This window comes from Lepidochelys kempii, chromosome 2 (genome assembly GCF_965140285.1).
Source record: "Lepidochelys kempii isolate rLepKem1 chromosome 2, rLepKem1.hap1, whole genome shotgun sequence".
Taxonomy (NCBI): Eukaryota; Metazoa; Chordata; order Testudines; family Cheloniidae; genus Lepidochelys; species Lepidochelys kempii.
In genome coordinates, this window is record NC_136381.1 from 254,695,382 (window position 1) to 254,718,077 (window position 22,696).

Sequence of the window (22,696 nt, forward strand, 5' to 3'; positions counted from 1 at the left end):
GCAGTACCTTTGGTCAAATTCCTCACATGTGGATCATTGCTACTTCATATGGCTGATGTAAATGAAGAGCAACAACTATAATTTTACATTTAGATGGTTAAGCCACATAATTGGGTCTGAAGTAGCCGAGTGTATTCTTGTGGTGCCTCCTTTGTATTTGTGAATTGGGCATTGAGTTGTTATGTTCTATAGTCTGTTCTGGGTGACTACAGTCGCACGCTGGAGAGTTTTTAATTTTCTATTTGTGAAGCAAGTATCCGCATCTGGCATGATTTGTGTTGATACGGTTTAGGGTTGCCCATGAGCTTTGTGGGAGATCGAAGCCAGTGATCTTCTGCATTGGTTCTTTCACAAAGTGTTTATTTGTGACTTCTTGTGAACTCCATTTGGCTTTCCAAGCTTCATCAGGGTTGAAGTTGCATTGTTGAAGGTTAAATGTGTGGGTCCAAAATGGCTTACATGACTTCAAGTGATGGTGAGGGATGTTGTTACAGTCCTGGTGGATGGGAAGATGTTCATTTTCCACGAACCTCTGGAATTCCCAAAGGGTTGTGGCGTTGCTGCGAATGGATGGGGGAGCAACATGCAACAGCACTGGCAGCCAAAGTGTTGGGGTCAACTTGAGGGTTCTAGTGATGCACCACATTGTAGTATTTAGTTGGACACCAGGTCAAGTTTGGCTACCTCTGACCTATGCTGGTGCACAGTACTCAGCAACAGAGTACACAAGGGCCATCACTGATGTCTGTAACGCTGATGATTCCCAGCTTGTGCTTGCCAGTTTCTGAACCAGGTTGACCCTTGTCTTCATCTTGGCAGTTGCCTACTTCAGAAGGTCATGATCCAGCTTCACTCTGAGATAGGTCGGAGTGGGGTCATGTCACAGTGTTGTTGCAGAAGGTCATTTGCAGGGTGCAGTTAGTGTTTCTGTTATCAAGATGGAATGCAGTGACTGTTGTTTTGTGGGGATTTGGCTTGAGCCTCCATTTCCATAAATATTCCTTCATGGTGTTTAGGTCCTGTTCAAAGTGGACTTGGTGTCTCTGAAGGTGGCTGCTTGAGTTGCCAGGGCAAGGTCATCCGAATTTGTGACCCAGTGACCGAACATCGATTAATGATTAAGACCGAACAATGATTAATGATTAAGACCTCCTGGTCTTCAGAGCAACAACTTAAGCCACCGTAATAGTCCTCTTCAGGGCCAAGTAACACACCAGATAGGTTCTGGAACAAGGATCCTCCAACTTAACACTGAGGAACTTTCTCGGACGAAGTGTGAGTGTGTCTGGCATAACACTGGTGTCCTGACACTCCAAGAAACCCATGTCTCCGATGATCAACAGGCCAGCTGCTACTGTATCCATGGTTACAACCTCACAGCTAGCCACTACCATCCGAAATATGGCCTAGCCATATACGTGAAGAACACCATCATGGATTTTGATGTTTGCCACCTACACCACTGCCATCAGGATAGGGGAGCTGCACATTACCAACGTGTAAAGCCCGTAATGCAAAATGACTGAACTCAGTGCTCCCAAGAGCACTAATCCCAGACGTATACATTGATGACTTTAACAGCACCACACTATGTGGTGCTGTGAAGTAAATGAAGCTGACGGTGAAGACCTTTTGGACAGGATGTCTGTGGAAGGTCTGCAACTGGTCTTTGATCCAAACAGCAATCAGCTTTCCACTCTGCTTGCTGGCAACACAATTACCTCACCATTTGGATCACTGACAAATTCCTTTATGAGGTACACCAAATTTCAGGGCAATCTGATTCACTGTACAGATTTTAGAGCACTTAGAGTTGAGATTGAAACAGAAAGCTGTTGCTCTGCTATAATTATGGTTGCACCTAGAGACCAGAACCCCATTGTGTTAGACACTGTCTAGACATACAACACAAAGATGGTACCCACCCAAATGACTTTACAATCTAAATTTAAGACAAGACAGCAGGTGGATAGGACAAGGAGATTGGGGTGATGAAAGCATAAGAGAACAATGAGGCAATTATGAACAGTGGAATAAGCAGTGGTGCCTAGCCATTGTCAAGTGTTTTGCAGACATCAATTTTTAAAGTGGATTTTTAAAGAGAGATTTAAAGGGAGTAATGTAGTGACCTTAAATATTTTTACAGAGATCTTCTTCCATGCATATGGGGTGCATTGGAGAGACTATGATGGTACAACTAAGGCAGGAGTAATGGCAGGATTTAGGTGGCTGATAAGTAGAGTCAGAATATCCATGAAGGGCCTTGAAGTGAAGGCAAATAGTTTGTGCTTGATGTGGTGGAAAAGGAGGAGCCATGGAAGGATGGAAAGAGAGGGATGATCTGTCCAAAGCAGTGAGTCAGGAAGATGATTTTTGCAGTAGCCTTTGGTATGGATTTAAGAGGTGGCAAGATTATATTTGTCAAGGCCAGAGAGGAGGAGGTTGTGATAGCTGAGAAGCAAAATAATGAAGCCCTGGAAAAGAATTTTAGCTATGTGGAAGGAGAGGAAAGTCTGGATCTTAGTGAGGTTGTGCAGAAGAAAGTGGCAAAACATTACCTTTATGTATGGGTCTGGAAAGGGGCTTAGTTAAGGATGACATCCATGTGATGGTGGTGGTGGTGTCCATAAAAGGGGAAAAAGTTGGTGATCAAAACTGAGTTCTTGATCTTTGTCTTGTTGAGCTTGTATTAACGGCTAGATATCCATGAAAAGTCATAAGAATAATATGATGTAAGTGCAGTAAGACTTTTGAAAAGTAGTTTTATACAGTAGAACTTTGTTAATCTGCTCACACTGTAATTAGTACAAAATTCTTTCTATCGCCACTTCATGGTAAAGATTTAGTAGCCAAATCCTGCACTGAATTCTCATTGGTTATGGTGGTGATAGTTGTGACTCCATAGATAGGTTGGTGTCCAGACTTTCCTTCTAAACCCTGTTTTCAACATTTATCTAACTTTTGATTGGATTAGTAGATTTTTATTTATTTACTTTGCAAGTGGGTATGCTTAAAATAGGGTCTGAAAAGATCTTTTCCAGAGACTTTGAAAAGTGTTTGATTAAAAATGTTTATGCATGCTACTTAATTTAAAATTATTTGAATTATTTTGGCCCACATTCGCAGCAGTAGGTTTTCAAAAGTCCAAAATTTCACATATGCAGATAGTTTTTCAGACACACAAGCACAGAATGTTTTCCAGAAAATAATTATTTAAGAATCTTTTTCATTAGTTTGACTGCAATCTGCGTCAGGGTAAGCCAGCATTTAATGATATCCACATCCGTTTCAGAAGAGCCGTAATGCAATTCTACATTTTCTCTTTGTAGCTTAGTTGTGTTTCTTTGGCTCATCCCCTGCTTTCCACTTGATGTACCATTCAGACCCCTGATTTTTCCCCTGCTCTATATGGGCTTTTTTACATTTGTAAATTGTAACATTAATTTTTTAAAAATGTGTAATTTATAAATATATATTATAAAAATATAGGAATTGGGGAGCAACATGGGGGAAGCCAGGACTGCTGCCTGGCAAGCGTGGAATCCTTATATGGGTGGAAGGCCAGACTTTGTACGTCCATTGCATGGATAAGACTTAAGGAACTAAACTTTTGATTCTCAATTATGAGTGGAACTTGTGTAGTGGATGAATAAGAAGATTGTTGTGTACACTGGTGGTTCTGTAACTGTTTTTTTCATGATCAGAGTTGTTCAGGTGCTTATTACTGTGAATTGTTTTTGTTGTTTGTATGTGTGCATGAATTTGGTGTTAAGGTTGGGACCAGAGTTATTTATGTAATTGTGGTTTATGATTTCCATAGTTTTGAAAGTTTGGGTTGTTTTAAATGATGTGTTGTTAAATCTTTGAAATTGTAGTTAACAATATTACTACACACGCAGTAAACAGTTAATATGTTGAGCTTCTACAGCACCTCTTCTCAAGTATCTCAAGAGTTCGACAGACATTAAGGGATTAGGGCAGGGGTAGTCAATTATTTTTTTTTTATCAAGGTCCAAATTTCTTGGTCAAGGTAAAGTCCAAGGTCCAGACTCTCTAGAGGAACATTTTTCAAACCACAGTAACAATAAAGATGATAATAAGGGGAAGTCTACACTACAAAATTAAGTCAACCTAAATTAGGTCGACATTCAGCAACTTCAGTAATTACTGCGGTTTTTCATGTCCACACTATGACTTGCCTGTTCGGCAGCATGTGTCCTCACCAGGAGCACTTCCACCGATTTAACTGACCACGTGGGGCATTGTGGGGCACTGAAAGCCCAGAGTCCTGCTTCCTGGGACTGACAGCCCAGAGCTTTGTCAGTCCCATGGCAGTGGGTCTCTAGCCCCACATTTACATCAACTGTTGCTGCCTTTGACCGCTTGAGCGGTCAGCACTGGCGGTCAAAGGCAGTCACAGGTGACGCAAGTATAAGTAAATAAAAAGATTTCACCGTCTGTTCAAATGTATCTGGCAGTCTGGATTTGGCCCGCGGTCCACCTATTGACTACCCCTAGATTAGGCATTCCAACATCCTGTGAAAAAGGATGTGTTAACCCCTTGGTCACAAAGGAAGACTGTGGCAGAAGTAGGAATAGAACCCCAGGGTATTGCACTACAAGTGCTACAGTGGCACAGCTGCCCCACTGCAGCTATGCTGCTGCAGTGTAGACACTTACTACGGCAACCGAAAGGGCTTTTCCAGTGCTGTAGTAAATCCACCTCATTGAGAGCTGGCACGCTGATCTAGTGGCATCTGTAGTGGGGGTTAGGTCAACCTAACTACATTGGATAGAGTGAAATTTTTCACAGCCCAGAGTTATGTAGCCAGGTTGACCTAAGTTTTAGGTATAGACCAGGCCTCAGTCTCCTGACTTCCAGTCTTTGATACAGCCACAAGACCATCATTTCACCATGTGATCTATGACATAGGAGATTTGGTAGGAAAATGCCAGACTTCTTCAAGTTATACTAACAAATATACTGTAGTACATTTATTAATACATTATGAAAAAACAAGTATTAGTATTTATTACTACTACATTTGTCAAAATAAAGAATATTTTGTGATACAGTATCTTTGCCTTTTTATAGTTTGCTCACTTACTGAACTGAATTTGTAAGTAACATTCAGTGGAGGCCTCTGAGTCATTCGTACAAATGAGCAGGTTTCTACTGTTTTTTCAATAATTCTCTTGAACTATTTACATCTAACCATATGCTTTGGATTTTTCACTGCACAGTTACTAGAGAGATGGCATGAGGCATCACCATTCATATTGTGGTACAGCCATTGCTTAGTTCATCAGATGATGTAATAAAAATCAGTTTTGTCATTTGCTGCAGTGATCATTCTGGAAATGAGTTTCTAAGAGTACTAGTGCTTTCTTGTGAAATAAATTAAAACTGGATAGGGTAGAAATATAATTTTAAATTTCAGGACATCTGTTTAAAAACATAGGCAGTGGTGAGCAATGCACTCAGACTGAAACACGTGAGTTGTTCTTTAACTCAGTCACATGGTACTTTGAGATTGCAGCTTCTAAGGAACTCTGGAGAAGTTCCTATAATTCTGAGTGATGTTGTATTTGTTGAGTTGTTTGATTAAAAAAATTGTAATGCTGTAGCGTAAATGGTGCATTATATATTAGTGAGTAGTGTCCATGGTTTTGGGAACTCTTTTATAAACAACTAATTACACCTACAGTATCTAGGTGTAATAGAAAAAGTAAAGGTTAGACTTAGCTCAGTTCAAAATATTTTTGCGTATGTATCTCTCTCTTCTTTAATTCAAAATGTATTTAAAAAAAACCCAGTCCACACCTTATTGCATGCCATCCCAACACAGTATACAAGTGCTACTATGCAATGTAATGCTTCTTATCGAGATTTTAATTTTTGTTGTTTGGGACTCTCCTGCATACTCTGTTAAAAGGGTCTAATCCAAAAGTGTGAGGATTTTTTTGGAGGTTTCTTTAATGATAAAAGTTAACTTGATAGGTGTCTTAATTAGCTGGTATCAGGAACAAATTGAACGTAGAAGCAATTTACTTCTTCCTCTTAGTTATTTTTATATCCTACCCATGACTCTGATATCTAACCACCATACGACATCCCAAAAAGAAAAGGTGTTTTTCATAAGATTATGTTCTTTCCCTCGTTTCTGCCTGTCTTTCCCCTTGTTAGTGTGCATCTTCTCTGTTGCCACATCCTTGGTTTCTCTCTTCCTCCTTTTTTGTATGAGAGCTTAATGAGGGCTGTGACAGGTTGGATCATAGAAAACCCCTTGGGAACTGCCAACTGATGTGTTGAGACTACTTCTGTCCCTGCTTTCCCTGCCAGCTTGGGGCTTTAGTGCCCTGCCTGGTTTGAGCCAGACATACTAGCCTGCTGCAAACCCAGGCCCAGGTCTGAACAACATCCCCCCCAAACTACAGACTTATCTAAAAACCGCTTATGGCATGTTCCTGTCTCCAGCACTCAGATGCCCAACTCCCAATGGGGTCCAAATAAATCCATTTTACCCTGTATAAAGCTTTTACAGGGTAAACTCATAAATTGTTCGCCTTCTATAATACTGATAGAGATGCATAGCTGTTTGCCCCCAGGTATTAATACATACTCTGGGTTAAGTAAAAAGTGATTTTATTAAATACAAAAAGTAGGATTTAAGTGGTTCCAAGTAATAACAGACAAAACAAAGTGAATTACCAAGCAAAATAAAACAAAACACACAAGCGTATGCCTAATATAGTAAGAAAGTGATTACAGATGAAACCTCACCCTCACAGATGTTCCAGTAAGCTTCTTTTACAGACTAGTCTCCTTCTAGTCTGGGTCCAGTCGTCGACCCCCCCCCCCCCCCGGTTACTGTGCTTTGTTTCAGTTTCTGTCAGGTATCCTTTGGGAGTGGGGAGGCCATCTCTTGAGCCAGCTGAAGACAAAATGGAGGGGTCTCCCAAGGGTTTAAATAGGCTTTCTCTTGTGGGTGGACACCCCTCCCTCCCCCTGTGTAGAATCCCAGCTACAAGATGGAGTTATGGAGTCACATGGGCAAGTCATATGTCCATGCATGACTCAGAATTTACGGGTAGCAGCCATTGTTCACATGCTACCTTGAACGTCCTCAGGGAGACTTCATATGTGGATTGGAGCCTTCCAAGATCCGTTGTCCGTTAAGTGTTTCTTGATTGGGCGCTTAACTTGCAAATTCCTTTCTAAAGAAGTTGACCAAATGCCTTACTAAGGCTACTTGAAATCAAACAAGTACGCAGCCAATATTCATAAATTTGAATACAAAAATGATACATGCATACAAATAGGATGAATATATTCAGTAGATCATAACCTTTACAGAAATATGTTACATGGCATATGTAGCATAAAACATATTCCAGTTATGTCGTATATACATTCATAATCATATTTCCATAAAGTATTATGGGATGCAATGTCACAAGGGCTTCTAGGACTCTGTTTATTTTCCTGTTGTTTTCTGTCTGGCTCTGTATCATGGTGACACACCTTCCTGCTGACAAGGGCTTGGAAGCAGCTTCCTCCATAACCTGTCTACACTATCCCTTCAGTTGGCCTGAGGGGTGACTAAAGATCCATACGTGGCATTCCCTTCCCTGCCCAAGCTTTTGATTGTGCAAACTTTTAGGGGTGATCTACACTGCAAAGTTAGGATGGCTTAACTACATCACTCAGGTCTGCGAAAATTTCCACACCCTGTGTGATGTAATTAAGCTGACCTAAGCCCTGGTGTAGACACCACTAGGTTGATGGAAGAATACTTCCATTGACCTAACTACTGCCTCTTAGCCCTGGTCTACACTGCGGGGGGAAGGGAGGGGGGGAAATATCGATCTAAGTTACATAACTTCAGCATGTGAATAACATAGCTGAAGTCGACCGTACTTAGACCTACTCACTGTGGTGTCTTCACTACGGTGAGTCAACGGCTACCACTCCCCCATGAACTCTCTGCCTGCGCCTCTCGTGATGCTGGAGTACAGGAGTCGATGCGAGAGCTCTTGGGGGGTCAATTTATCGTGTCTAACTAGACACTATAAATCAACCCCCACTGGATCTCTGGCAGGTAGTGTAGACATACTCTTAGAAAGGTGGATTTACTTCAGTGATGGAAGATCCCTTCCGCCACTGTTGTAATTGTCTACAGTGATACAGCTGCACTGCTGCTGCTGTGCCACTATAGCATTTCTAGTGCAGACATACCCTTAACCATGTGCAAAAATTTACTCACAGGAGTAGACTTGTTGAGGACAATGAAGCTGCTCACATGAGTAAAGTTACACATCTGCCTAAGTGTTTGCAATATTGGAGCCTAAGGCTATGTCCACTGCAAAAAAGGTGGTGGTTTTTTTCTCAGCAGGATAACTAACCTGCATTAATTATCCTGCTGTAAAATCCTAGTGGAGACAAGGCACTGTAGTTTTTACCACAAGGTAGCTAAGTGAAGTAAACACTATATCCTGCTCCTGGTTTACCTTGCCTAGCTACCTCATGGTAAAACTATAGTGCCATGTCTCCACTAGGATTTTACAACTGCATAGCTAAGAAATGGTAGATACCGGTTGGAAAAAATGGGCCTTTTTTTTGTCAGGGAAGTCGTGGCCTAAGTGAGTTGCGGTTCCAGTGGTCCTATTCCCAGCAAAGCCAGAGTTTGAACTTGGTTTCAAATTACTCCCATCTGGAAGGTTCAGCTAATGCAGAATGAGATGGTTCATTTATTAAGCAGTGTTTCATGCTGAGAGAACATTATACCTCTGCTTTATAATCTGCACTGGCTGCCAGTATACTTGTGGGTGAGATGCAGGTTGTTGTGTTTGACCTATATGTGACTAAATGCTTTGGGATCTGCTTTACTGAAACAATGGCTGCTCTCCCCATGTGATACCCATAACAGCTGTGATCATCCATGATGCTCAGACTTCATGCCTTCTGGTCAAAATGCGAAAGGGCTGGCAGCATGGAAATTATGTTGGAAACTACATTGATGGCTGTATTAATTGTTAGGAAAGTTTTATTGTTCAGGAAGTTTTTTCACACACTTAACAAAATTGAACGATCGTAGTTATTTTCAAATGTATGGAGTTTAGATAGGAGCAAATGGAAACACGTTTAAATAGATGAAATAAAGATTATTTCCACTACACTATCAGTTCAGCTGCTTCTCCTTTCAGTAATTCCCTCCCTCCTAATTTCCCCAATCTTTTCTTCTCTCTTATGCTTTACTTTTTTCATATTCCCCCCTTTTTTTGTTCTCTGCAATGTGTCCCTCCACACCCAAATAGCCATGTTGCCAACTCAAAATATTTGGTATTTTTCTTAAAAACCCTCCTCCTGGAGATTTGTTTGAGAATCTTAGCTTTCATTTAAAAAAGAAAGATGTATCTAGCTTTCATGGTGGAGGAGGAGAATTTAAAAATACAAATCCTAGGGGCTCCAAAATCAGAATGCAAATAAAAGTACCCAGCATTTATTTTTAAATTTTAATTATTTTTAAGCCAATCCCATATTTTTTTGTGGCCTGACTGATGATATTTGAATGCTTGGGGTTGACAATACTGCCACAGCACCTGTATCACTCTGCTTGCCCAGTGTTTTCTAGCCGCAGCAGAATGAAACTCACATGATCCTCCTCAGTTCTGCTTTCCTCCTGCTGGGGAAACACTGTGCAAGAGTTAATGCTTCTCTGGCCTGTAGGGCATAAGTGTGGGAGAGAGCACTCATAGCAGCATAGCTCCTCAGGGAGCTGTGCTGCCAGGGAGGGGGTGGGGTAACCAAGCCAGAAAGCATCTGAGGTTGCAGCTCTCCAAGCTACAATTCCAGAATCTGTGTGGGTATGATTTTAGTTTTTCTTGACCACAACCCTTGCAAAGTTAGAGATTTATTCCTGAGAAGAGAATGGGAAGGCGACTAAGAAGGATTTTAACTTGTGGGGTTTCCAACAGGCTTTTCTACCTGTATCTCATAGGGAAAACTATAGAAGAAGATGGAGTCCAGAGACTCTGGAAAACACATTCATAAAATAAACATTCTGTAAGGAAAGTTTTTGTTAATAAAATATATTTCTAAAATCTTCTATGTAACATTAAGGGTCAGATTGTGGCTGGCCCTTGCTCTGGTGCATAACTTGGGAGGAGAGTTCAGAGCTGTTTCTTCCCTTCCAGGTGCCCTTGAACAGCAGGAAACCACACTGGTACTCCTTCCTTGCACTCTCTGGGAGTGCAAGGATTTTTGCCAGCTAGTACAGCTTGAGGTGTAAGCCTCTGTGAAAGTGAGGAGGAGGCAGGACCCCTTGGGGACCTGATTTCTGGTGGTGTGACTTTGCACTGCTCCCAGTGTGGGGCTGTGCCATAATCTGCTAACCTGGCCCTAAACTATTATGCAGGCCAAATCATTAGCATCTATTGTAAAGGGACTTAGTTCACTTGGGACATAAATTTTGGGACCGATATCAGGGCAGCAGTTCACAAAGGCTGACTGCACAATCTTATCTACTGAAATGTGCTCTTATCTGTGGTATTAATAGCCCTTTACATTATTAACGTTTGGTGTAGTGACTTAAGTACTCTATGTCCTTTGTATCTACATAAGGATTAGGAGACACAGGTAGAGTAGTGCGGAGAAGCTTTTGTTGATATTGGTTTATGTATCCATTGCGTTTCCAAGCCAGGGACTTCAATCTCCAGGCTTATGAATCAGGTATTCTTTAATAACGATTTAGTTTATTTAGAATTAAATGTGAAGAAAACAGAAAATATTTTTGAAATCTCATTTACTTTTCAACATTTTGCGGTCTGTTTTTGGATTTTATTGATCTTCTTGATGGGCAAAAAAGTGTGTGTGTTCTCAATCCTGTTAGTTTAAGGTCTTGTCTAGACAAAGATTTAAGGTGTGGTGATAGTATGTGTTTGTGTTAGTGTTAGTGTTAGCGAGGAACACCGCCTTTAACATGCACTAAACTGGCGGAGTTAAAAACTCTAAGGCTGTGTCTACACTGCCCACGTTACAGCATGTCCGCAGCAGTGGTGTGACGTGGGCAGTGTAGACACACTTTTTATTGCTGGGGGAGAGCTCTCCTGGTGATAGATTTAAAAAAAACCAAAAACCCTTATCCTGAATGAGGGGTGGTATCTTTATTGCCGGAAGTGCAGCTCCTGGTGATAAAGTGCTGTCTATACTGGTACTTTTCAGCACTAAAGCTTTTGTCACTCGGGAGGGTGTTTTTTCACAACCCTGAATGACTGAAGTTTTAGTGCTGAAAGTGGCATTGTAGACAAAGCCTAACTTGGCCACTCTAGTACAAGCTAAAGTATAACTTGCCTTATTTTGATTGGAATTTTAGAAGGTGTTTGTCAGTTTCATCAAGCCAGCTAAAACAATTTAACAACATGCCTTTAAATGTTAGTCTAGACTAAGCCATGAATTCAGGCTGACACATGTGATGTTGTGTGAGCTGGGTGTGCTGTAGCCTACGGTCCCTCTAGCCTTTAATGTGGCCAACTAATACAGCTTCATAATGTTAGTGTGCATTTTTAAACTAGTATTAAGAGGGCTTCAGTCATTGAAAAATAACCTCTTTTTGCCAGTCAGGACACAGTGTCTTGGGGTGAAACTAGACTGTTTTATGAGTAGTTAGTTTCAATTTCAGGTTCTCATGCAGTATTATAATCTAGTTGAAAAATGTTAAACATTTTTTTTCAGAGCTTTTTAAGATGTTTTCATACATGAACAATAGGTGCCTTGATCTTTGTTGTTTGTACTTGTCTGAGGTAGGAAATAAGTTATTTGGGACAAGGTTCTTTAGATCTTAAGTGTTTCAACATGGTGTATACTTACAGAGCTATGTAAATTTAATTGTAAACCATCTGGAGATACAAGCTTTTTGACTATAGTTTGTGGTCTGTATTTACCAATGGCTTAATTACTCTATCTTGTCAATTTTTCTTTGCCTCTCTTTTTTAAAATATTTTAAAATTAAGTTGATTTTAAATTAAACTAACCAAGGACAGGAAGCTAATGCTGCAAAAATAAAGTTTGGGTTTTCTCAGATATTACAACATGAAATGTTATACTGTACCTTCACTCTGTTGGAAGGGATTCATCTTCTGTATTGATTTTGATGGGGAAGAGGCTTACAATATTTTTCTGGGAAAGTCTTATTTCCTGCTACTCTTTTCTTGCCACTAACCCTACGGTAGCTAATCCAGTTGTCATTGGTCTCTCTGGTTCCACATAGACTAGAAAATGATCTGTTGTTGATGATGGTCCTGAGGTCCCTTCCAACTCTGATATTCTATGTAAGAAATGGCTCCCTCTTACCACTCCATCTCAAGTGGTATTGAAAAAAGGTTAGCTGCTCGTGTAATCTGGACAATGATGTTTTCAACAGCATTGAAGAAATGGTGGCAGACACCATGTTCCACTGGGGTCTCCGGCATGCTTTCTGTAGCAGTGTTCAAAATAGTCTTACCCTATCTATGCTAACAGATAAACCATTCAACATCAGTGGAGGGGAACCCACTGTTAACAATTATTGCAAGCAAGAGTCACTCCCCTGTTGCGGTCCTAGGTATATCCTGTTTTTATTCCATCTCTTTCTCTCCTTTTGCTCCTTCCTTTCACTTGATATTCAGACTCCCTCTTGCATTTATTCCCCTCCCCCTTGCTTTATTTCCCCCCCTTCTGAAGCACCAAGTAACTTTCATTAGCACTGTGCGTGCTGCACTTTTGCACAGAGGAGCTTCCCCGCAGCAGCTCTAGCAGCAGTATAAAACTGACACAGATCACAAGACCCTTGTCACTTCCCCCGTGGTTCTGGGGGAAAGCATTCCTATGTATGACCCAGCTCTGATAGTTTACAGTTCGTACCAGATGGGATGTTTGTGTTAGGAGTGGGTAAAGGAAACTGCGAGCTTTGTGCAACCTAGCACCAAATTTAAAGCTTTGCAGTGTTTGGAAAACCCTGAAAAGTACACTCACTACCAAACCACAATGGGGTGTATGTGGTACAGCTAGTTCCCTGCTTGTTGGGACTGCTTTATTTTATTGAAATAATGAACCTTATTTTAACCTGACGTATTCTGTGCTACTCCATTGATGTCACTGTGTGATGGGGAGAATTTGGCCCTTTTGTATTTAGAGAGCTATTGCTATTACTGAGCCTGCACCTTGTTACTGTTTTAAATTCTGGTTAATGACGTGGTCACTAGAGATGTATCCACTTTTAATGGCTTTAAATCACACTTATGTTATCATGTGTGTATATAAAGGATAGTACCAACTTCTGTTGGCCCCAAAATGTGATCTATGTCAGTATTGTAACCATGTGGGGAATTTCATTTGGATGCTAAATATCTTTTTATTTTGTAATTAATTTTCAAAAGTATGATTATTCCCTCTGGTCTGTTAGTTATCACTTCTTTTGTCAGTTAACAGAGAAGCTGCATTTACTGAGAGAGGAGGAATAAATGGATTAGTAGCATAATAGGCTACTAAATGGTAACCCACCTCTACATTTTAGTAGAATATCAAACCTTAAGATGAAAAGGAGTACTTGTGGCACCTTAGAGAGACTAACCAATTTATTTGAGCATAAGCTTTCATGAGCTACAGCTCACTTCATCGGATGCATCATGGTCACTTTGGATGGGCTATTACCAGCAGGAGAGTGAGTTTGTGTGTGGGGGAGCGGAGGGTGAGAGAACCTGGATTTGTGCTGGAAATGGCCCAACTTGATGATCACTTTAGATAAGCTATTACCAGCAGGACAGTGGGGTGGGAGGAGGTATTGTTTCATGGTCTCTGTGTGTATATAATGTCTTCTGCAGTTTCCACGGTATGCATCCGATGAAGTGAGCTGTAGCTCACGAAAGCTCATGCTCAAATAAATTGGTTAGTCTCTAAGGTGCCACAAGTACTTCTTTTCTTTTTGCGAATACAGACTAACACGGCTGTTACTCTGAAACCTTTCTTTATTCACAAAGTCTACTGTTGGGTAAAATTGACTAGGAGCCCAGTCCTACGTCCCTTAATCACAAGTTGTCCTACTGGGTTCATTGAGTAAGGGCCATAGGATCAAGCCCTTGTGTTGGCATATCTAAATCAGCTAATCAACAGCTGTGATTAAAATGATTCTGTGCAGGAGTGTGAAGTTATTTGTATTGTCCAGCTGCTGGTGCTGTGCTTTTTTTTTTAGATGTCATTTTGGTTTGGGTGGCAAGGGGAAGAGGTAGGAATCTCAGAATTAATTGAAGGTGGCCTACCGATGTGTACATCATTGTAGGACACTGGTACAAAAACTCAAGTCAAACCACTGGGAAATACGATGAGTTATACAGTAGAACCTCAGAGTTATGAACACAGAGTTACAAAGTGACCAGTCAACCACACACTTCATTTGGAACTGGAAGTATGCGATCAGGCAGTGTAGAACAAAAAAACCCAAATACTCTGCAGTATTATTAAATCTAAAATACTTAGAAAGGGTGGGGGAGGGGAGGAAGGATAAAAAAAGATTTGATAAGGTAAAGAAACTGTTTCTGTGCTTGTTTCTTTTAAATTAAAATGGTTAAAAGCAGTATTTTTCTTCTGCCCAGTAAAGTTTCAAAGCTGTATTAAGTCAATGCTCAGTTGCAAACTTTTGAAAGAACAACCATAACTTTTTGTTCCAAGTTACGAACATTTCAGAGTTACGAGCAACCTCCATTTCTGAGGTGCTTGCAACTCTGAGGTTCTACCATATTGCAATAGAAAAGTAATGCCGGTGGAGTCAGTATTTGTCAAATGGTGAAGGGAAAGCAATTTTTATTTTCAAAACTTTACAGAAAACTCTTTTAAAGAAAAGTTGGTATAAATAGAAATATTAATTTAACATGCAACGTTAATTACTTAACTCATAAATGCACACAGAACCTTACAAGACACATGGTCTGTACCTTGAAGGATTTCCATTAATGCATGCAAAATAAGGGCCTGATCCTGTGATCCCTTACTGCTATGTAGTTATCCCATTGATTTCAGTAAGACAACATGTAATCGCAGCAATATAGTTGGTAGTAAGGTTTTCAGGATTGGACCACTAGAGACAATAACTTAACTTTAAAGACCCGTCAACTTCAAATCTAGTCAATTGGGGTGGGGGAAAAAAGCAGTTTTGGTTAGTATATCTGCCCCTGAATCCCACTGCCATTTTTTGTAAATTTACGGTCACACTTTCCTATTTTTTTCCTCTTACCTGCAGCCTTGTGGAAGATCCATGGCAACCATAGGTGAAACTGACTATACACAAAATGCTGTCAAATGCACAAAGTACATAAACTGGGGAAAAAAGTGAGGAAATACTTTTCTTTCTTATTTTTCAGTTTAGTAATTTTTGGGGTGTGAGTTGTAACAGAAGGCAAAACGTTTTCAAATGAAAATGTGACATTTATGTGTTATGATGTTTCTTTACATTTCCATCATCATCATACTCTGTACAGCTTGATCCTTCACTGCTTACATGGTCACTCTCTGTTGTAGTTAGTGGGAAGAGTGGCTGAGTGAAGCACTATGTAACTTGGGCATTAAGGCCCTGTAATAAATTTGCCTCTACCCCCAACACCTGTGCAGAGTCCCTTTTAAATCAGTAGGATGCTGTGCGGGCATGGGAGTCTGTGTAAGCGCATTGCAAGACGGGCTGACATCACTTTTCAGGGGGTTTATAATGCTTATTATTATTTGTTGTTAGAAAAGTGTCTCGTGAGTAGAAACTTGTTACCCAAGTTCCAAGCCCTCATCCAACTTTTCCCTTTCTTCAGATTTACAAAATATAAAATAAAAATCAGTTTTTAGGGTTTTGATAGGAATTTCACCTTCCTCCCTCAGATTGACTTCTTGGTTGCTCTAATAGTGTTGTTTTGTAAAATAAAAAAATTGCAGGTGATTAATTCTGAAGGAGGGCAAATTGCTTTGATTTTATTTCTAAAAAAAGTTTAAAAAATTAAGTGTTTCTCTTAGAAACTGAAATGCTGTATTTGTCTTCCATTTTTGTAATTCCATAAATTAATGCAGTACTTAGCATGAGCTTCTGTGTACATATGCAGAAATGAAGTCTAGATTTCAAACTAAGGGCTTGTCTGTACGAGAAAGTTGCTCCGGTTTAATTTAAGGTATAATTTTAAATTTATTTAGTTAAACCATTGCAAATCCTGGGTATGTTTTTAATCACTAGCTACACCAAGTTAGCTTAATTGGAGTGAAAAGCCCTTCACTGACTTGGTCTACGCTTAAAAGTTGTGTTGGCATAGCTATTTTGGTCAGAGGTGTGAAAACACTTTTGCCAACAAAGCCCCCAGTGTAGATGCAGCTATGTTGACAAAATGATGGTTTTTCTGACAGAAAAACTCCTTTTCTTGGTGTAAGGCTGCATCTACACTAGGAGACCATCCTGGCATAGTTGCATAATGCAAAGTAGATATGTGTTGTCTACACTAGACCCTTTTTTTTTTTTTTTTTTTTTTAAACCTAAGGCCTTGTCTGCATGGGGAAATTGACCAGAACGGATATTGTGGAATTAATTGTTCTGGAATATTCTGGAATAGCTCTCTGTGTGGACAGTATTCCAGAGTAAAATAAATTTTATTTTGAAATTTTTCCTGCTTTTTATTCTGTAATAAAGTAAATTTTACTCTGGAGTAGTGTGTCCAGATGATGGATTAAGCTAAATTGTAAAAGGGCACTCTTATTCTGGGGATATTTTGGTTATATCAAAATAATTATTCTGGAATAGCTACTTCAGCAAATTTCCAAGTGTAGACAAGCCCAGAACATTTGCAGCTTCTGTGTTCAGACAAGATTTTAGGCCTAAAAATGTTTAACTCAGTTGGGTTAGAAAGAGTTCTTATCAATTTAAACTAAATTGATATTATGAAATCTTAAACCCATTTAAAAGAATCCACAACAGAAGTCTGCACCAATTTAACAACAACAATTTCTAAAATGATGCAATTAAAGCTTTTGTATATGGACAAGCCTTAAGAGTCAATTTCTTTTTCTTTTTAAATACAGGATAAATCTGGAGTAACCCCATTGATTTTATTGGAGTTAATCTGGATTTACAACTATGTAATTGAGAACAGAATTTGAACCTAGAATTTCAGTTTTCAGTATAGCCAGAGAATAAAATTCTCTGGTCCTCTTTAGGATTGCCAGCTATAGCTCAGTGTTGCTGTCAGGATTTTAATCTGTGGACTGAAAACAGACCTCAGATTATTGAAAGAAGTATTAAATCCCTTTCCCTTGTCGTCCCCCCCCCTTTCTCCCAAAAAACTAAGACACAAAACAAAACGTTTCCCAACAAACCTGTGGTGTTTCCTTTTATTAAGGAAACTCATAATTACCATAGTATTTAAACTGGTTCGCCTTTAAGAATAGATCCACACAAATGGAATAATGATTGCGTTTTTTTTCTTTCTGTGCAGTGCCAATAGAAGGAAACTTTGCCGGGGGCCATTTCGGGGAGTGGGAAGGGCGAGTTTTTTTAGGGACACTTATCGGACCAGGTTTTCCGGCGAGTCAGTTTCAAACTGGGTTGGGGAAAAGTAGCAGGCGTGTCTACAAGAGGGTTAAAGAAGCCCAATTAATTTCAAGCTAAAATCCTGCCTTGAATAGCCGCTTAATACCCAAGACGTGCGTCCGCTAGAGAAGGAGGAGGGATCCATTTGTACGTGTTGCAACTTTTAGTGGTGCTTTGTTAAATGGGAAAGTACGGTTCGCCGGGGGTGGGGGTGGGTGGGTAAAGGGGGAAATAAAGCGTGTTGAAGTCTGGCTCCTACCCCGCTTTGGAGGTGTTTGCCAGAAAGGGGCTATGGGGAGGACAGATTGCACTCGCCCCGGGGCTAATCTGCCGGGCTCTGCGTTCGCAGCCCTGCCGGGAGCAGCCGGGGCGCCGCGAGACGTGCCGATCCTCATGCTCTGGCGGAGCTCGAGTTGCATTGTGCACTGCCAGCCCCTCGGTGTATTTCTCTTCGCTGCTGCTGCTGCTGCACCACCAACGTTACAATACCGCAGGCAGGCTGCCGCTGGGGAGCGGGGCTGGCTGGGTGAGGGGCCCCGTGCGATGAAAACGTCTCCAGCCGGGTAGTTAAGAGTTAAGCTGGGGGCCGCTTTGCTTAGCCAGAGCAGCCGGGACTGGTGGCTCCGGCTCCTGTCAGGGGGAATCCAGGCCGCACATTGGTGGCGCCCGCAGCCGTCGGATCTACTTTCTGTAGCCCTGCTTTTTTTCCTTCCCCTTCCCCTCCTCCTCCTCCTCCGGCGGCTCCAGTCTGGCTCGGGGAGGATCCTGAGAGCCGAAGTTCCGAGGCGATTGGGAGCTCGCGGAGCGGCCGCTGCCATGGGGGCTCTGGCAGGACGCGTCTAGGAGCGCGCGCCTGCCCCTTGTCTGTGCCCAGGCTCCCGGGGAAGTGCTCGCAGCCAGCGGTGGATTTGGGGGAGTAACATGGCTGATCTAAGGGAGTGCTGAGCAGTTTGTGTCTCTGAACGACGCCGGGCTTGGATTGTAACATGTAAATAACTTCTCCTTCCTCTGGACAATAAGCCAGGGCACCGATGCCAGCCCCTCCATTTTCCAAAGAGGTTTTGTGAGAGGTTCTCAGGCTCTGGATTATGTTGTGCAAAAACAATTCGCTGGGGGTGAGTGTGTCTTGCGTTTAACTTCTTTGTATTAAAGGGCAAAATGTGACAGGCGGCATGGGGCTGCAAATGGCAATCTTCAGTATAATTCTATGGAGACAGATGGGGGTGTCAACATAAGGAGGGGTAGTGGGACCTGAAGCACCAGGTTGGAAACTTATCAAGAGTACTGCGGTGACACTGACGCTCTAGAGAGAGTTTTCACACCCTTTGGTCAAAATCCATCTCCTGAAATCAAAATGTATATATCAGTCCAAGTTACAGGTTCCCTAGATAGTCTTCAACCTCAAATAAAAGACGCAGCTCAGGACTGACAGGTATTATATGACCAATAATCTGGTCATTTGTTTCTAAGTGTGTGGTTGTATAATGTACATGTTCTTGTTTGTTTGTGTTTTTTTTTTAAACAACTTTTTTTTTTCATGGCCTAAATATAATGAATTAATTTTATTAGCCTTTCTTTCCTTCACTTGAGTGCTGGGGTATCCTAAAACTTAAAAATACAGTAGGGAATAGGATTGTTTCTTCTATATATTTCTTAAATATTCTACGCATGCACATAGCTATTGTAAAACAATGCAATCTTAAACATTTCCACATAATTTTAAAATATAGTACGTCTACAACATTTTATATTCTCTTCCCTATCCTTTTCCTGCTCATATTAATTTTAAATCAGAGAAATACTATTAATTACCTGTTCGTAAAATATACTGAAAATACAGCACATACTGGATGTTTAAACCATCTTATATTTTGATCTGTGATCTATGAGCAATGAACAAATAGATCAAAAGTCAAAGATTGGATTATGTAACTGCTTTGGTTCAGTGAATTTGATACAAACTATAAGGGAGAAGAACTGTTAAGTATGATGTTTTAATGTGCTTATGGCCCAGTTAATTCAGTATCCATACTGTTCTTAATGACTATGACTTTTATCATGTAACTAATGCTAGATACTAAATATCAAACATTTGACAAGTGAAACATTTGTTACTAATGTACTAGATTCATTGTATCTTTGAAACACATTCATGAGCACATGTGTAATTTTTATTATTTGACTTGTCAGTCTTTGTAGTATAGTATGATTCTTGCATTGTTCAAAAGGGGTACTTTAAAGAACCTTATGCCGGTATTAAAGTAGTCACATGTTGTTATGCCTGTGGAAGATAGAAAAGACAAATAGTCAATTTTGCTGTTGCAAAACTAAAGCAAATATGCCAACGTTTGAAGGCTTTCAGTGAACATAAAAATAATGTGCTCAAATAAATAAAATTAAACATAGCAGAAATGCCAAGTATAGTTATAGTCGTATATCAGCATGCTGTAAATACTTAATGTACTATGTTCATGCATAATAAAATGCACACATCCTGTATAAAAAACTGTAGTTCCCTGCCTGCCTCGTGCAAATATTTTTAACCACTATGGTTATAAGACAATTGGAGACAGAAGATAAGATATACTTTTATCAACAGTGCTAATGTGATGCAGCTGCATCCATGCTAACCATTCATTAATGTCTCATTAAAGAGCACTGTACATTTTGTTTGTTAATGTTTTGAAAGCAGTTGATGCATGCCCCTTTTAATACATCCATCACAAATATTCTTTTCTTCTGACAATATGCTTTGAGTATATTGGCTACCCAGAATAATATCTTTTGTCACACTTGTGTTCTCTGTTGACTGGTGGCCTAGAATAATGAAATATTACTTATTTTGCGCTCTTCTTTCACAAAGAGAGACCCCTGTAGCCTTTTAGTGAAATTGTTGATTATGATTTTTTGTTTTAATTGTTTATTTTACATTATGGCATTTGACAATTTTTGTCATGAGAGTGGAATGTGATCACAGCTTGTAAACTTCCTTAGCATAGATTATTCACCATTTTTCCCCGAAGAACATTCTCCTAAAGGTGAACTGCATAGCCAAAATGAAAATAAGTCCTGTATGGATTTCTTCTTTGAATGCGTCTTCTGACCAGGCTGTTGGGGATGTTCATCACGGCAGTCTTTTTAAAGGGACATTACCAACCTGAAATCTAGTCAGCTTAAAAAAAAAGTGTGTGTGTGTGGATGGTGAAGAAGAATCTCCCCCGTCTCCATCCCTCACAGCTGTGCCCATTTATGTAGTTTTACAGTTCTGTTTTCCTAGTTTTTGAAATGTGTTTTCTCTCCACACTTGAGTTTGAAGAATTCAGCCCAGCAAAGAGGGAACTGCCTATACACAGGATAACAGGGAGCATGACTATCCATAGTGTTGTCAAATGCACAGTGTAAACAAACTGAAAAATATAGAAATATTTCTTTCTCCAATCTGTATTTCAGTTCTAGTAATCTTGGGAGTTAAAGGTAACAATAGTGGGTAATGCTTTTTCAGAGAAGTATGATTTAAAAAAAAAATAAGTTGACAGTGTGCCTTTAGCTAGCCTTTTATAATTCTGTTTTTCCTCAATGAAATCTTTTTGGCACAACCTGGTTCACTGGCAATATCCCACAGTGTGTTATCACACATATCCAATCTCTCAATGCAATCCATGGCATTTGCTATGTCACAGTGGTACATTCTGGGATACCTTCAGTGAACCCGGAAATGCTGTTAGGAGTTTGGAAGGAGATAGTAGGGAAAATATTATAGCGGAGTGATAGCCACATCATAGTGAAGATCAGTAGAGAGTTTTCAGTTTAATGGGAGTCTTAAATGTTTTTTTAATCTGGTAATCCAATAGAAATTTAAATAAAGTTAAAAGAAAAGGAGTACTTGTGGCACCTTAGTCTGTATTCACAAGGTCTGTATTCTCTAACACGGCTGTTACTCTGAAACCTAAATAAAGTTAGTTTAAACCATATTTCTGTGTGGGATCCAGGGTTTGTGGAAAGTATTCAGCAAACAAATATATGTTTAATTCAATCTTGTTTAGGTATTTTCAGTGCTGGACTTCTTAGGCTACAAACAACCACTAAAATAAGTGGCAAAACAGCACAGCTTTAATTACATAACAAAACAGATTTATTTTTGTCTAGGAAAGGTGTCTACTTTGTGAAGAAATGTCTTCGTCTGCTTTTGAAAACACATCAAAGTAATAATACTCTACAGTGCCTTTATTTAGGATTTATTTTCCTCTTGCCGTGCACGTGCAACACCAGCCTTAATGGGAGATCATTTAGTATATACTGAGGATATTTGACCTCCTCCATTAGTGATGCTTTAAAAGTTAGTAATAGTAAGATGTTGCTCTACACTTTTTCTTCTTACCTTGCTCCCGCACCCAGCCCATTTGTTGAGTAGGATCACTGTTGAAATGTTGTTTTGAACAAGTGTGGTTTGCGCTAATGGTGGCTTTACAATACTAGATCTGAAAAAAATGTGGTGTGCTAGTTCAACCAGTATTTGCATTCTAATTGTCACAATCTTGAAAAGTAAAATTAAGTATCTCAGATGGTATTATTAAATTGGACACTAATAGAAACTGAAGCCTTGCATTTTCAAACCAGACCTCAGTTTTTGCAGATGTAATATTATTTCAGTAATGAGTTTTGTTTTAAATACTACTGAGAAGCGCACATGCCTACATTGAATAGTTATGTGGTCTTATTGCAAACTGTGTACTTTCTTCCCACTTTTTTTTGTGATTTTGTTACCCTTGTTCACAGTCATGCCTAAAAGGAGGCCCCAGTTCTGTAAAAGGATCTACATGCCCAGCCTATAAGAGAGTTTTTAGATTACTTCAGTGGGACTCTCTCTGGGAGGAAGGATGGGTGTGGATTTTTATTATTTTATAGTTGTCACAGGTTTTCTTCACAAAACGGATAGGCCCCTGCCTCAAACAGCTTACAATCTAAATGATGGACTTAACAGACAAGTGAAAAGGAAGGAAGAAGGAGAGGATTAAGAAAAGACCTTGCATATGGATATATGGATAACTGTTTTTTTAAATTACCCACTTGTACCATTAAGATGTATATATGTCTGTTTGGTTTTTTTTGTT

The 22,696-nt window shown here is 40.0% G+C and overlaps 1 protein-coding gene across 18 annotated transcripts in view; it reads left to right on the forward strand.

Annotated features, from left to right (window-relative positions):
* Positions 1-22,696, forward strand: part of KMT2C (lysine methyltransferase 2C) — a 336,413-nt gene that overhangs the window by 8,511 nt on the left and 305,206 nt on the right. The window contains exon 1 of one of the 18 annotated variants that reach the window (XM_073334602.2): positions 18,310-18,700. The exons of the other annotated variants lie outside the window; for them this stretch is intronic. The gene's annotated coding sequence lies outside the window, so the exon portion shown is untranslated. Of the gene's footprint in view, positions 1-18,309; positions 18,701-22,696 lie in introns of those variants that run through there. 18 annotated transcript variants of the gene reach the window in all.